The sequence below is a fragment of the Pristiophorus japonicus genome, chromosome 10 (assembly GCF_044704955.1).
Source record: "Pristiophorus japonicus isolate sPriJap1 chromosome 10, sPriJap1.hap1, whole genome shotgun sequence".
NCBI classification, from domain to species: Eukaryota; Metazoa; Chordata; class Chondrichthyes; family Pristiophoridae; genus Pristiophorus; species Pristiophorus japonicus.
This window is the reverse complement of record NC_091986.1, coordinates 89,717,583-89,734,137: the sequence shown is the minus strand read 5'-3', so window position 1 is coordinate 89,734,137 and position 16,555 is coordinate 89,717,583.

Genomic DNA, 16,555 nt, shown 5'->3' with positions numbered 1-16,555 from the left:
GGTATCGATGCGGACTTAGAGTCCTGCATTCACAGATGTAATACATGCTCGCAGTTAAGCAATGTACTCAGGGAGGCGCCGCTAAGTTTATGGTCTTGGCCCTCCAAACCGTGGTCGAGGGTACACGTCGACTATGCAGACCCGTTCTTGGGTAAAATGTTTCTTGTAGTTGTAGACGCGTATTCAAACTGGATTGAATGTGAGATAATGTCAGCTAGCATGTCCGCTGCCACTACTGAAAGCCTGCAGGCCATATATACCACACACGGCCTACCCGATGTCCTGGTGAGCGACAATGGGCCATGTTTTACCAGTGCTGAGTTCAAAGAATTCATGACCCGTAACGAGATCAAACATGTCACATCTGCCCCGTTTAAACCAGCGTCCAATGGTCAGGCAGAGAGAGCAGTGCAAAACATCAAGCAAGGCCTGAAGAGGGTAACTGAATGCTCACTGCACACTCGCCTATCCCGAGTCCTGCTTAGCTACCGCACGAGACCCCACTCACTCACTGGGATCCCACCTGCTGAACTGCTCATGAAAAGAGCACTTAAGACAAGGTTCTCGTTAGTTCACCCTGATCTACATGAACAGGTAGAGAGCAGGCGGCTTCAACAAAGTGCATACCATGATGCGTGACACATTTGCGCTGAGATTGAAGTTAATGATCCTGTATTTGTATTAAATTATGGACAAGGTCCCAAGTGGCTTCCTGGCACTGCCGTGGCCAAAGAGGGTCAAACTTTCAAATGGACTTATTCACCGGAAACACTTGGACCAAATCAAACTCAGATTCACGGACTATCCTGAGCAACCCACCTTGGACCCTACTTTTTTTGATTCCCCAACATACACACCAGTGCCAACCGGCACCACGGTTAAACACGAAACAGAACCCATCATCCACAGCAGCCCAGCAGGGCCCAACACACCAGGCATCCCAGCAAGGCCAACTGCACAGCAGCCCAGCGAGGGCCCAACAAATGATTCAACAACACCAGCTTTCACACCAAGACCATCAACCAGGGCAAGAAGGGCCCCAGATCAACTCACATTGTAAATAGTTACAGTATTGACTTTGGGGGAGTGTTTTATATATGTATACTTGTATTTACTCTGTACAGCCACCAGAGGGTTCATCCCCTGGAGTCCCAAGGGATTCCATAATCTGGAGACTTGCAATAAAAGACTACGGTCACACTTTACTTTGAGCTCACAGTGTTCAGTCTGACTCTTTCTCCATACACAACAGAAGTCTTGTTTGACAAATTTGCTGGAATTCTTTGAGGATGTAATGGACAGGGTGGAAGAAGAGGAACCAGTGGATGTGGTGTATTTGGACTTCCAGAAGGCATTTGACAAGGTGCCATATAAAAGGTTACTGCACAGGATAAAGATTCATGGGGTTGGGGGTAATATATTAGCATGGATAGAGGATTGGCTAATTAACAGAGAACAGAGAGTCAGGATAAATGGTTCATTCTCTGGTTGGCAACCAGTAACTAGTGGGTGCTGCAGGGATCAGTGCTGGGACCCCAACTATTTACAATCTATATTAACGACTTGCAAGAAGGGACCGAGTGTAACATAGCCAAGTTTGCTGATGATACAAAGATGGGAGGAAAAGCAATGTGTGAGGAGGACACACAAAATCTGCAAAAGAACGTAGACAGGCTAAGTGAGTGGGCAAAAATTTGGCAGATGGAGTATAATGTCAGAAAGTGTGAGGTCATGCACTTTGACATTAAAAATCAAAGAGCAAGTTATTATTTAAATGGAAAAAGATTGCAAAGTGCTGCTGCTGTGTATAGAAGAACTGCACGAGGCTGAGTATTGTGAGCTAAACTTAGTGTGACCTTTGTCTTCTTTATTACAACTCCAGAGTGCCTAAACAACATGGCAGTCAACCTTTCATGCTGGCCCTGCACCTGTGTGCAGGTGACCATTAGGACTCCAACAGTCGCGCCCTCTGGTGGCAAGTATTACATAGTTACATACATAACAGTTGCAGTACAGCAGGATCTGGGGGGTACTTGTGCATGAAACACAAAAGGATAGTATGCAGGTACAGCAAGTGATCAGGAAGGCCAATGAAATCTTGGCCTTTATTGCAAAAGGGATGGAGTATAAAAGCAGGGAAGTCTTGCTACAACTATACAGGTCATTGGTGAGACCTTGAATACTGCGTGCAGTTTTGGTTTCCATATTTACAAAAGGATATACTTGCTTTGGAGGCAGTTCAGGAATTCAGAAGAGTGAGAGGTGATCTTATCGAAGCGTATAAGATTATGAGGGGGCTTGACAAAATGGATGCAGAGAGACTGGAACTATAGGGCATGATCTTAGAATAAGGGGCTGCCCATTTAAAACTGAGATGAGAAATTTCTTCTCTCGGAGGGTTGTAAATCTGTGGAATTCGCTGCCCCAGAGAGCTGTGGAAGCAGGGACAATGAATAAATTTAAGACAGAAATAAACGATAAGAGGAGAAGGGGTTATAGAGGCGGGCAGGGAAGTGGAGCTGAGTCCATGATCAGATCAGCCATGATCTTATTGAATGGCGGAGCAGGCTAGAGGGGCTGTATGGCCTTCTCCTGTTCCTATTTCTTCTGTTATTATTCAGGTTTTGTTTACCGGAAATTAGTGGGGTTTTTTCGGCGCTGACGGTGTTGAAAGAAACGTACGTACGGGTAAGTGGAAGCCATAATTTTTGATTGGAAAAAATTGGGGCCCGACATAAGTTGCTAAAGCCCCAGGATTAGGTCGTAGTTCCAGTTCTTTATTGGCTTTCATGTAACTGTCTGCAGGAACTGGAGCCGTTCCTTGATTAGGTTAATCGTTTTCCTATTAACACCTTTTCTAGTTTGGTGAGCTTCGATGGGCCTGCCCACCCCAAAAGTCATGTTCCTTTTGTTCCTTAAGCTCCGCCCAGAAGAGAAGACTTGAACTTGGATGTATCCATTTTGTCTCGAGTTCAAACCGGAGCCAGTCTGTATAATCTGCACTTTCAACATCTATACATACACACTAAATTCACCTTTATTACATCAATTTTATCAATAATATACACTTGGGGCTGGAAATTCCCCAACCTTGCGCCTGGGTTTGGCGAGATTTCGACGTTTTTGGTGAAAAACGGCAAATCAGGAAATTCGTAGAAGTCTTGCGTCGGCAGTTTTTAAATACTGCTGGGGAGTGGACCACCGGCATGTAAGACTTGAAAAAGTGCTTTCGCCTAAAATTTAGCTCACAGTGCACCCGTAGACAGGACAAAAAAAAACATCCAGGAAAACCTGCGTTGCAGCCCTTGGACAGCAGTAGGTATGAAGACCTGCAAAAGAGGTGAGTTAAAGTTTTTATTTTTTAATTCTTTTGCAGCGATTCGTTAGGTAAGTGTTTTGTGAATGTTTAGTGATTTTTAATTTTTCTTTTTTGGATTTTTTTTTTGGTGTTTTCCCCCCTCCCAAAGTCCAACTCGCAGCAGTATCAGCCTCGGAGAAAAGTTGCAGAAAATTCAGGGTTTGCGCCACGAATCCTCGTGCAATGCCGATTTTTACCGTTGGGCCCATTTTATCCCGAATGTTTGGTCTCGGAATCATAGCGGAGTCATAGCGGTATTTTTGGTAGAAAAATACCGCTATGACCAAAAATGGAATTTCTAGCCCTTTGGGCTCAAGTTTCGGGCCGCGCCTAGAACGGTGCAGCTCCGAGAGCCACGCCTGATTTCCGCACTCAAAAGTGCGTCAAAAACTTACGGAGCAATTCTCCGATTCACAGCTGCTCCTTTCCATGCTCGGTGCGGCATAGAGAGACCTGCGGTGGGCGGAGCCAAAGCGTGGCGCCGATTCTGTGACTGCAGGGGGGCGGGGCTAGGTCGGAGAAGACGACATCATGCATGCGCAGTGTGAGACAAACATTGGCACTCGGCCATTTTTAAAGGTAAATGACGAACGGCCTGCAGCCTATTAAAATAACTGTGCAACTCTGGAGGCTGCTGTGCTGCCTGTGTGGCCTGCCTGGCGATCGTGTCCCGCCCCTGTGTCCTGGCCGAATGGCCTGCAACCTATAAAAATAAATTTGCCGCTCGGGAGGCTGCTGTGCTGCTACTGCTTCAGACAGGTAGGAAAATTCAATTTTTTTATTATTTGCTTTATTTATAATTTATTATTCAGGTTTGCTCTTTAATTGTAGAAGTGAGACTGTTGAATGCTTGTAAAATGTAATTACTTCCCTTCCCCCCACCCAATCTCTCATTCCCTATGCCTGATTTGTAACCTACGCCTGATTTGTAAGTGTAGGCGAGGTTTTCTGAGCGTACTAAAATCTACACTTACTCCATTCTAAGTTAGTTTGGAGTAAGTTTTCACTGCCTAAACTTGCAAAACAGGCATAAGTGGCTGGACACGCCCCCTTTTGAAAAAAAAATCTGTTCTACAATGAAACTGTTCTAACTCACTAGAACACTAGAACTGGAGCAAACTAAGTGCCGAGAATTGCAATTTCTAAGATGCTCCATTCTAAAGTAGTTGCTCCAAAAAAATAGGAGCAACTCAGGCCGAAACTTGAGCCCTTTAATTCTTACAACCTCCAAAATCTGATTTGCAGAAACTCCAATCTTTCATCATCACAGCGCTATTAGTGTAAGGAACAGAATTGTTCCATTTGTCGTCTTTCTCTCTCAGTGCTGGAATATGCTCCTGTTGATCAAAACGCTTAAGGAGTGTGATCACTCCATCGAATAGTGTGGTTATGTATCTGAACTATTTAACTGCCTCTTTATTTTCTAATTACAAAGTTAATTGTTACTTGTGTGACAAACATAATTAGTCCTTTTACCTTCTCCTCAGGGGGTATAGAGGCATAATGCTCGGCTAGCTTAATTAACTCAACTGATGAGAAATAATCAGGGCTTCCTTGTACTGATACCTGTTTTTAATGCTGCAACTTCTTCTTCGGTGTCTCCCTCTCAATTACTCGAGATGCCATTGGGTAAGGGTCCTGTCTGAAATGTATAGGATTAAAACTTGAACTCAGAAGAAATTTTAAAAGCATTGCTCACTCCTGACCTCATATTGTACAGTGACCATTAAATCTCTTGGGACCCAAGGCCAGGTTCACAGCTGAAAGGAGTGTTAGAATGTCTAACCTCTCCTTTGCAATGGTTGATTTCATTCTGTATTAGATTGGTGGATGGGATGATGTATATAATTGGGAGAGGACTCTCTTTCCATTAGTTCTATATTTTACATAAAGGACGATAGGGTGTAAATGTGTTTTGGCAGTAGCGCAGAATGGGCGATAGTGAATTAGCCACCCGATTTTTCTTTTCCATTGAAGTCAATGGCACACCAGGCTGTCGATACACTATTGTTTGTCCTGTGCTACTGGCCAAGACAAATTCATATCTCATTGTCTTTGGGGGAAGTTGGCAAGATATGTGAGGGGTAGTTTTACCAGCTTGTGCTCCCAGTATAAGTCTTTGCCTATTAAGAGCATATGTCAGAAACTTGGGGGCACAACCCCCACCACACAATTTTCCATTCATTAAAATTAATGAATTGGGAATCATGGAAGTATTGCACCCAAATTTCCAATATGCATTTCCGGTGGGTGAAGTTCGAAGGAGTGGCTGGGTGCGCAGATGATACTCCCAACTGAAAGATGCACTGAGGACGTAAGCATATAAATTACTGTTGGTGACTGTTGGATGTCAAGGCATTAGAAAGGGTGCACAGGAGATCTACCAGAATAATGTCAGGGATGTGGAACTTCTGTTTTGTGGAGAGACTAGAGAAGATAGAATTCTTCTCCCTATGGCAAAGAAGCTTAAGCAGAGAGTTAATAGAGGGGTTTTGATAGAAAAGAAACTGTTTCCACTGGAAGGAGGGTCAGTAACCAGAGGACACACATTTAAGATTAATTGGTTAAAAAAAAACCAGAGGGGAGATGAGGAGGATTTCTTTTCTACCGAATTGTTCTGATCTGGAAAACACGATCTGAAAGGTTGTTGGAAGCAGATTCAACAGTAACTTTCGAAAGGGAATTGAATATATGCTTGTAAAGGAAAGATTTGCAGGGCCATGAGGAAAGAGCAGGGTAGTGGGAGTAATTGGATAGCTCTTTCAAAGAGCCATTCAGGCACGGTGGGCCGAATGGCCTCCTTCTGTGCTGGGCAATTCTGTGTTTCTTCCAATATTCCATGAATGATATATGAAGCTTAACATTGTCAAATGATGTTCCTATGCCCATTATTTTAGCTTGGGCATTAGAGATTTATATTCCCCGATTACAGAGGATCATGTTCTCTGTGCAATCATAACACTGGGAGTGATCATTTATATTTATATGGGGGGCGGGGAATATTTATTTTTCTTTGTCTGTTTCCTGAATCAGTGATCACTTAGTGGACTACCAATGTGACTTATGTTGCAGCATACAATGTCATTTCATCTATACTGCAGGATTTCCATGGAAACAGCATGTGACGTTCCCTCATGGCTGGTATCTTTGAATTTCTGTTGACCAGAGTCTTTCACTGGATCGTTTTGATGAGCTATCAGAGGAGCTGAATTATAGTTAGTTTTTTCTGCTATGTTCTTAGATCGATTGAGAAGCAGGTTGAGGCCTCCCAAACTCATTTCACTCTTTGGCTCCATATGCCAATAGACTGAAAACCCAAGTCCCAAAGGAAAATGTTCTAACCCTCTGCCCCACCCATTCCCCTACAAGTCTTTGTGTTTAATACAATTAGTTCATCCAGTTCGATGATTATGAATTATATTGCCAGATAGTATTTCTGCATGGGTGTACATGGTTGCTTGGGTAACAAAATCTACCATTTAAGCTGCCATTGTGTTTCTCACACAAACTTATTGAATCACATTTTTCTCTTTTCTCAATTTACACAGCATTGTGTGTGTGTTTAAAAATGCATGCCAACAAATCGCAGTATTAAGTACTCATTACATAATGCTATTGTGGTTTTGTTTAGCAGGTATATAAAATGTACAAAATGGTTGTCAGTTGATGAAGTCCTTAACAAAAAGGGATAATTGACAAATAACAAGGATTTAACACTCTTTCACAAATGTGAAAGGTCCATAGCTCTAGTGATTCATAAGTATATATAAATTAATTGTGCTTGTATTTGGCACGTACGGTTGCCTGCAAATCAAACACTTTTGCAGTTGAAATCTTACTGTAATGGAAGTGTCTGAATTGTGTTGCTTCTTTTGAAAGGTCAGCTCTTTGACGCCTGTATATCTCATGTGGTTTTACCATCTAGTGTCAAATTGTGCTCCCAATAGGAAAGTCACACTCAATAACAACTTGCATTTATATAGCAACTTTAACATAGGAAAATGTTCCAAGGTGCTTCACAGGGTCATAATCAGACAAAAATTGGCACTGAACCAAAGAAGGAGCCGTGAGGACAGGTGACCAAAAGCATGTTCAAAGAGGTAGGTTTTAAGGAGCATCTTAAAGGAGGAGAGAAAGATGGAGAGGTAGAAAGGTTCAGGGAGGTGTAGCCTCAATGCTCCAGCTTGTACTTTCTGTGATCGCAGCACCTGGTTATAAGTGCGGGATCACAAAATCCTATTGGGGCTCATTTACTGGTTCATGTAGCAAGTTGGGGTCCTCACCTATATTGGAAATTCTGGAGAACACTGCCATGATTTTCTGACCTTTTAAAATAGTGCTTGGAAAACTTGTGCGCAGTGTGTGTCCGAATTTATTGTATACATTGCCGGTGAACGAGGCTCTGTGCTGACGTCGTGAAGTTAGAAAATTACCCTGTACGCTTGTTTTAATCAATGCTTTGGATTCTTCATGGGACAGGGTAGTTTACCTTCAGGAGCAGAAAAAATACCTGAAGATACCACCAAGCATTGGTATCTCAGCGAAGAAGTGTTCACAACGTATAAAATAAAGGCTAACAAGAATAGAAGTTGGATAGAAAGAAAGGAAGGAAGGAATGAAGGACTTGCATTTATATAGCACCTTTCACAACCTCAAGTTGTCCCAAAGCAGTTAAGTACTTTTGAAGTCACCATTGTACATAAGAAACACGGCAGCCAATTTGCGCACAACAAGGTCCCACAAACAGTAATATGATAGTGACCAGATAATCTGTTTTAGTGATGTTGGTTGAGTGATAAATATTGGAGAACTTCTGTGTTTTTTGAAATAGAGCCATGGGATCTTTTACATTCACCTGAGAGGGCAGATGGGGGTCTCGGTTTAATGTCTCATCCGAAAGATAGTGCAGTGCTCTGTCTGTACTGCATTAAAGTGTCAGCTTGGATTATGTGTCAAGTCTCCGGAGTGAGACTTGAGCACACTCAGATGTGAATCAGCACTACTGCTGATCCACGGCTTCTAATCCAACATTCTCAGCCGGGAGTTGCAGCCACAAAGAGTGCATTGTGAACTAATTACTTTAATGGGCAAAAAAAATCAAGGTCTACTTGGAAATAATTTCCCTTGCTGCTCCTCCTGCAGACGTGGATTCCTGCTGAGAACACCGGGTCATGAAATTGTTCCTATAAATAAACTTGGCTCCTGAATGAGAAGGTCTCAAACTCACCAAGCATTACTTATTAGGAATGATAATCGCAAGGGAAGATTGAATTGTTTTAGTTTTAAAAATAAAAACATTATTGGCATGTGTCCATCTTAGTATTGAGGTAATTTTCTGACTTCACACTGTCGGTGGGGAGTCTCATCCACCTGTAACCACCTTCCTCATTTGCAACAAAGTTCGAATGATCTGGGTGACTGCACTGACCTGGTCAGTTTCCACTGCTTTGTAAAAAGAATTTAACTCTTTAAAAGTTAGTTTTAGGTCATTTAACTCCTCTCTGTGCCACACCTTAACTGAGGCTGATGGTATTTGTTTTCATCTATTTATAGTGCCATGTGATTAGTCTGTTAGACCATTGGATCTGACATTTACAAGTTACCAGATGCCCGATTGATGTCACTGTGCCATTATCAATTCGCCTTTTTACTAATTTGCGGCACAAAAATATGATCTGATGGGTGAGGAAAAAAATCAAATTCACACTGGTGGCTGCAAAATGTTTTATTTCAGCAGTTTCTGGGCTAATAATGGCATACGCCGCAGGTAATAATTCACACAGTGCTCCCCACTCATGATCAACGTTCCCACTTAGCTGCGTGGCCCTGTATCTACGCAGCGATCTGCAGGTTCCATGCATCCGACTCCAAGGCATTCCAATGTCAAAAACTACGCCTACGCGGTAATTTGAATGAGCTGCGCACCCAAAAAAATTACAGGGGACATTGCTCATTATCAGAGCAGTGTTGAGAGTTAAGGGTTTTTTCTCAGCTTTTTTAAGTACCTTTGTTTTGCCTAATTCATTGCAGTTCATTTACAGCCCAGAATTAGTTCTATGGATGTTTTTTTGAATGATTCATTCATTTTTGAAACGTGGACTACCTACCCCATTTTGTTCTCACCTTAGTGCAATTAACATCGTGGCCCGCCCTGTCCTGTGTGAGAACACCGCCACAGGTCGGCGCTGTAAATAGAGCTGGAGCACCAGGCCCTGAAACATGGTGGGCGAAGGTGCGGCAAATGAGGGTACGGGGCCCAGAAGAGACGAGGGCCCAGGGGCAGCACGGGCCTGCCCAAATGGTGATATGTGTGTGCACTAGGTCCGTGCAGCAGAGTACGTCTCCAGTCTTCCTGGTTCAACCTTTTTCCACTGGATAAAGGCCTAGCTCTGTCGAGCCCGTGTGGTAGCTGAGGTGCAATGGTCTCCACATGTTAAATAACAGGATCTTCCACCCCCTCAATTGGAGTTCAGGAGTGGAACATCGGGTCCTTCATTGAAACATCTGTGAACTCTTGTGGAAGCAAAGCAAGTCATCCACGTTCGAGGGGCCACCTATGATGATGATGATGATGATGGTCAGCAACCTGCTTCCATGTAGCTTGTCCCAGTGCTTTGATTGGAAGTTGGTCCTTGGTCCTAAATAAGGCGGCCTTCTTTTGGTATACCTCTCACAGAAACAACTCCAAGTGTTCAGTATCAAATATAGCAGAGTTGCCTGTTATATATGTAAACTTGTACTTACTCTGTACAGCCACCAGAGGGCTCATCCCCTGGAGTCTCAAGGGATCCCATAATCCCTTGGGAGCACAGGTATTTAAGGAGGCCTCACAGATTGGAGAGGCACTCTGGAGACCTGAAATAAAAGAATAAGCACACACTTTACTTTGAGCTCACAGTGTTCAGTCTGACTCTTTCCCATAATTAACAACTGGCGACGAGATACAGATAGCGAATCCAAAGATGCAGAGAACAGTGGGCATCCAGGAGAAATTCTCGGAGGGAGATGATTGGGAAACTTTTGTGGAGCGACTTGACCAATACTTCTTGGCCAACAAGCTAGATGGGGAAGAGAACGCTGCCAAACGAAGGGCGATTCTCCTCCCTGTCTGGGGGCACCAACGTATGGCCTCATGAAGAAACTGCTCACTCCAGCGAAACACATGGAGAAATCATACGATGATTTGTGCACACTGGTCCGAGAGCATTTGACCCGAAGGAAAGTGTTCTGATGGCGAGTTACCGGTTCTACACCTACAAAAGGTCTGAAGGCCAGGAAGTGGCGAGTTATGTCGCCGAGCTAAGACGCCTTGCAGGACATTGCGAGTTTGAAGGACATTTGGAGCACATGCTCAGAGACTTTTTCGTACTTGGCATTGGCCACAAAACCATACATCGTAAACTTTTGACTGTAGAGACCCCAACCTTGAGTAAGGCCATAGCGATAGCCCAGGCGTCCATTGTCACCAGTGACGATACGAAGCAAATCTCTCAGCACACAAGTGCTGCTACAAGTACTGTGAACAAAGTGATGTTGTTTTCGAATTGTAATCTACAGGGCAGGTCACACATGCCTGCAGCTGCATGTCTGCAGATGTCTCAGAGTCCACCATCAAGGGTGATAAGTGCAAGGCCATTAATACCTTGTTGGTGGTGCGGGGGTGATCATCGTTTCCATTCATGCCGATTCAAAGAATACGTTTGCAAGGGCCGTGGAAAAATGCGACACCTCCAACGAGTGTGTAGGCGAGCTGCAAAGCCTGTTAAACCTGCAAACCACCATGTTGTAGAGGAGGACAGATCCACGGAGGATCATGACGAACCAGAGCCTCAGACCAAGGAGGCAGAGGTACATGGGGTGCACACATTCACCACGAATTGTCCCCCGATAATGCTGAATGTTGAACTAAATGGACTCCCGATGTCAGTGGAACAGGACACAGGTGCGAGCCAGTCCATCATGGGCAAAAAGACTTTCGAGAGACTGTGGTGCAACAAGACCTCAAGGCCAGTTTTAACTCCAATTCGTACAAGACTAAGAACTTACACGAAAGAACTGATTCCCGTAATTGGCAATGCTACCGTAAAGGTCTCTTACGATGGAGCGGTGTACAAACTATCACTCTGGATGGTACCGGGCGATGGTCCCACGCTGCTCGACAGGAGCTAGCTGGGAAAGATTAGCTGGAACTGGGACGATGTCCGAGCGTTACCGTCCGCTGAAGACACTTCATGTGTTCAGGTCTTAAACAAGTTCCCTTTGCTGTTCGAAATAGGCATTGAGAAATTCCAAGGAGCAAAAGTGAAAATCCACCTAATTTGAGGGCACGACCCATCCATCACAAAGCAAGAGCGGTACCGTACATGATGAGAGAAAGTATAGAGATCGAGCTAGACCAGCTGCAATGAGAGGGCATCATTTCACCGACTGAGTTCAACGAGTGGGCCAGCCCGATCATTCCTGTCCTCAAGGGAGACGGCACCGTCAGAATCTGTGGCGATTACAAAGTAACTATCAATTGTTTCTCCCTGCAGGACCAATACCCACTACCAAAGGCCGATGACCTCTGTGCAATGCTGGCGAGAGGAAAGACATTCACGAAGCTGGATCTGACTTCAGTCTACATGACACAGGAACTGAAGGAATCATCGAAGGGCCTCACCTGCATCAACACGCACAAAAGTCTTTTTATTTATAACAGATGCCCATTTGGAATTCGATCAGTGGCGGCGATATTCCAGAGAAACATGGAAAGCTTATTGAAGTCAGTCCTGCACACTATGCTCTTCTAGGACGACATCTTGGTCACAGGTCGGAACACAGTCGAGCATCTGCAAAACCTGGAGAAGATTCTTAGTCGACTCAACCACATGGGGCTCAGGTTAAAATGCTCGAAGTGCGTTTTCCTGGTGCCTGAAGTGGAGTTCATGGGAAGGAGGACTGCGGCGGATGGCATCAGGCCCATCAACGTGAAGACGGAGGCGATTGAGAACACACCGCGGTCGTTTCTGGGACTCCTGAACAACTTTGGTAACTTCTTACGGGATCTCAGCACACTTCATGTCTTACAACGAAAAGGGGACGAATGGGTATGGGGCAAAAGCCAGGAAAATGCCTTTGTAAAAGTGAGAAAATTGTTATGCTCAAACAAATTGCTTGTGTTGTATGATCCATGTAAGCGTTTGGTACTAGCATGTGATGCGTCATCATATCAAGTGTATATTGCAACAAGCTAATGATTTCGGCAAACTGCAACCGGTTGCTTATGCATCCAGGAGTCTGTCTAAGGCTGAGAGAGCCGACAGCATGATTGAGAAAGAAGCGTGTCTATGGGGTAAAGAAAATGCATCAATACCTGTTTGTGCTCAAGTTCGAATTGGAAAGTGACTATAAGCCACTCATATCCCTGTTTTCCGAGAGTAAAGGGATAAATACCAACGGTCATGGAAGCATTTGAGAGTGAGCAATCACCCGTCGCTGACCGGCAGATCAAAACCTGGACGAGCCAGGACCCCTTATTATCTCTAGTCAAAAGCTGTGTGTTTCACGGGAGCTGGTCCAGTGTCCCAGTTGAAATGCAGGAAGAGATAAAGCCATTCCAGCGGCACAAAGATGAAATGTCTATACAGGCAGACTGCCTTCTGTGGGGCAATCGTGTAGTGGTTCCCAAGAAGGGCAGAGACACCTTTATCAATGACCTCCACAGTACCCATCCAGGCATCATAATGATGAAAGCGATAGCCAGATCCCACATGTGGTGGCCTGGTATCAATGCGGACTTAGAATCCTGCGATCACAGATATAATACATGCTCGCTGTTAAGCAATGTACCCAGGGAGGTGCCGCTAAGTTTATGGTCTTGGCCCTCCAACTCGTGATCTAGGGTACACGTTGGCTATGCAGGCCTGTTCTTGGGTAAAATGTTCCTTGTGGTTGTACATGCGTACTCCAAGTGGATTGAATGTGAGATAATGTCAGCTAGCATGTCCGTTGCCACTACTGAAAGCCTGCGGGCCATGTTTTCCACACACGGTCTACCCGATGTCCTGGTGTGCGACAACGGGCCATGTTTTACCAGTGCTGAGTTCAAAGAATTCATGACCCGTAACGAGATCAAACATGTCACATCTGCCCTATTTAAACCACCATCCAATGGTCAGGCAGAGAGAGCAGTGCAAACCATCAAGCAAGGCTTGAAGAGGGTAACTGAAGGCTCGCTGCAGACTCGCCTATCACGAGTCCTGCTTAGCTACCGCACGAGACTCCATTCGCTCACTGGGATCCCACCTGCTGAACTGCTCATGAAAAGAGCACTTAAGACAAGGATCTCGTTAGTTCACCCTGATCTATATGAACAGGTAGAGAGCAGGCGGCTTCAAAAAATACATGCCATGATAGCCCAAATGTGTCACGCAAGATTGAAATCAATGATCCTTTATTTGTATTGAATTATGAACAAGGTCCCAAGTGGCTTCCTGGCACTGTCGTGGCCAAAGAGGGGAGCAGGATGTTTCGGGTCAAACTTTCAAATGGACTCATTCACCAGAAACATTTGGACCAAATCAAACTCAAATTCATGGACTATCCTGAGAAACCCACCTTGGACCCTACCTTTTTTGATCCCCCAACATACACACCAGTGGCAACCAGCACCACGGTTGACCATGAAGCAGAACCCATCATCCACAGCAGCCCAGCAGGACCCAACACACCAGGCAGCCCAGCAAGGCCAGCTGCATTGCAGCCCAGCGAGGGCCAAACAAATGATTCAACAATATCAGCTTTCACACCGAGACGATCAACCAGGGCATGAAGGGCCCCAGATCGACTCACATTGTAAATAGTTACACTATTGACTTTGAGGAGGGGGGGGGGAGTGTTGTTATATATGTAAACTTCTATTTACTCTGTACAGCCACCAGAGGGCTCGTCCCCTGGAGTCCCAAGGGATCCCATAATCCCTTGGGAGCACAGGTATTTAAGGAGGCCTCACAGGGTGGAGAGAAACTCTGCAGACCTGCAATAAAAGATTAAGGTCACACTTTACTTTGAGCTCACAGTGTTTAGTCTGACTCTTTTTCCATACTTAACATTGCCACCAACCTCTATTGTGCTATTATGACCTCTATTTTTCAGTCCCCGCCACATTTTCTCCTTCAACGGCCTGCTGCAGCTGTATGAGAGCTGTTGTCTCATTGGATGTTTTGATCCCTATCCAGGTGTTCTGTAGCGTATTCAAATTAGTAGGAGGGACTCCCCTCAGAAATCTGGGCCACACCTACCCTCTGCATGGCTGGTGCAAACAAGCCTGCACATTGGGACTCCTCAATCCTGTTTTCCCCATTATCAGAAAATCAGGGGCCTGAAAGTTCCCATTTCTATAAGGCCCGTGGCCACGGGTCGGTCCCGAATGGCTGCCAAGTCTCCGCAGAGGGACTGCCATTTTAGAAATTGGTTCTTCCTTAGGCTTAAAGTGATGTAGCGGACCATTCCACTTGTTTTCCCACCGCGGCGTGTACAAGCTGACCCCTTACCGACCGGCAGTGACCTCTTCCCGAAATCGCCTTGTGGGAAATTGCCCCTTTCACGGAATTGCCCCCCGGGAGCGGCGCTGCCGCTGCTCAGTGCCACAGACAGCTTTTGCTGTCAATACCTTCTCTGTGGCTTGGCGGCACAGTCGCCCTTAAAAGGGAGATGGCTCTGCCGGTGATGCCATGTTATTATTTTTTGTCATGGCCTGGACAATAGGCAGCCTCTTGGATGCCAGGCTGCTGGCCCAGCTGAAACCCTCACTAAAGTTTGCAGCGGCCCTCACCTTAGAATGATGGGGAGGAACGTTGTGAGGCGCCAACACTGACTTGCAGCATCGGCCACTCTGCCCCACTCCCACTTCTGCCCTGATGATGAGGCCACATTCCCCCCGCTCCAAAAAAAAGTACTAAGTGCTGAATTTCTCCAGTTTGGCCATCCCATGCATTGGGGCGGCCAGAACACTTCAAGAGTGATAGGTGCGATTTGTTTTGGGCGGTGGGCAATTTCGGTCCCCAGGATTCTAGTCTTCTAAGAAAAAGTTCTACAAGGTTTCTCCCTACTCTGCAAAGCACTGTAAGCTACATCCTACATTATCCTTCCTTCAGTCGTTGCCCCTCTTTCCATTTCCCAGAAACTGCAAAATCACCATGGAGGTGAATTTCCTCAAGGCTTCTCTAAACGGGGTCTCCACTGAGGTTATGATGGTGCAGTGGATGAAGGTATAAGTAAATTCACCTCACAATATTCCACATAACATTTGTTAACCTCCCTGTACTTATCCTTTCTAACTAGATATTCTTCCAGCTTAGTTTTTATTAAAGCTGTTTTATTCTAAGCTACAGTAACTGCTTTAGCTGGGAGCCTAATCAACATAACTACTACTTGGTGGGGAGGAAAAATAGGTCAAATCTCAAGCTTGAGGCTTCTTAGATTCATAATCTTGTCTTTTTCTATTGTCACACTTCCACAGTGATTAACGTGCTTGCATCTATTAATCTTAATAATTTAAAAACATGTTTTGTCGCAATCGTCTTTTCCTAAATGAAAGCAAGTTCATGTTTGTAATTTTTATTTTGTAGCTCAGAGCCCTAAGCGCCATAGTTATTCTTAACACTTGTCTCTGAATCCTCTCTTGAAACATAGAAAATAGGTGCAGGAGTAGGCCATTCGGCCCTTCAAGCCTGCTCCACCATTCAATAAGATCATTCACCTCAGTGCCCCTTTCCTGCTTTCTCTCCATACCCCTTGATCCCTTTAGCAATAAGGGTCATATCTAACTCCCTCTTGAATATATCTAATGAACTGGCATCAACAACTCTCTGCGGTAGGGAACTCCACAGGTTAACAACTCTCTGAGTGAAGAAGTTTCTCCTCATCTCAGTCCTAATTGGCTTACCCTTTATCCTTAGACTATGTCCCCTGGTTCTGGACTTCCCCAACATCAGGAACATTCTTCCTGCATCTAACCTGTCCAGTCCCGTCAGAGTTTTATATGTTTCTATGAGATCCCTTCTCATCCTTCTAAAGTCCAGTGAATACAGGCCCAGTCGATCCAGTCTTTCTTCATATGTCAGTCCTGCCATCCCTGGAATCAGTCTGGTGAACCTTCGCTGCACTCCCTCAATAGCAAGAACGTCCTTCCTCAGATTAGGAGACCAAAACTGA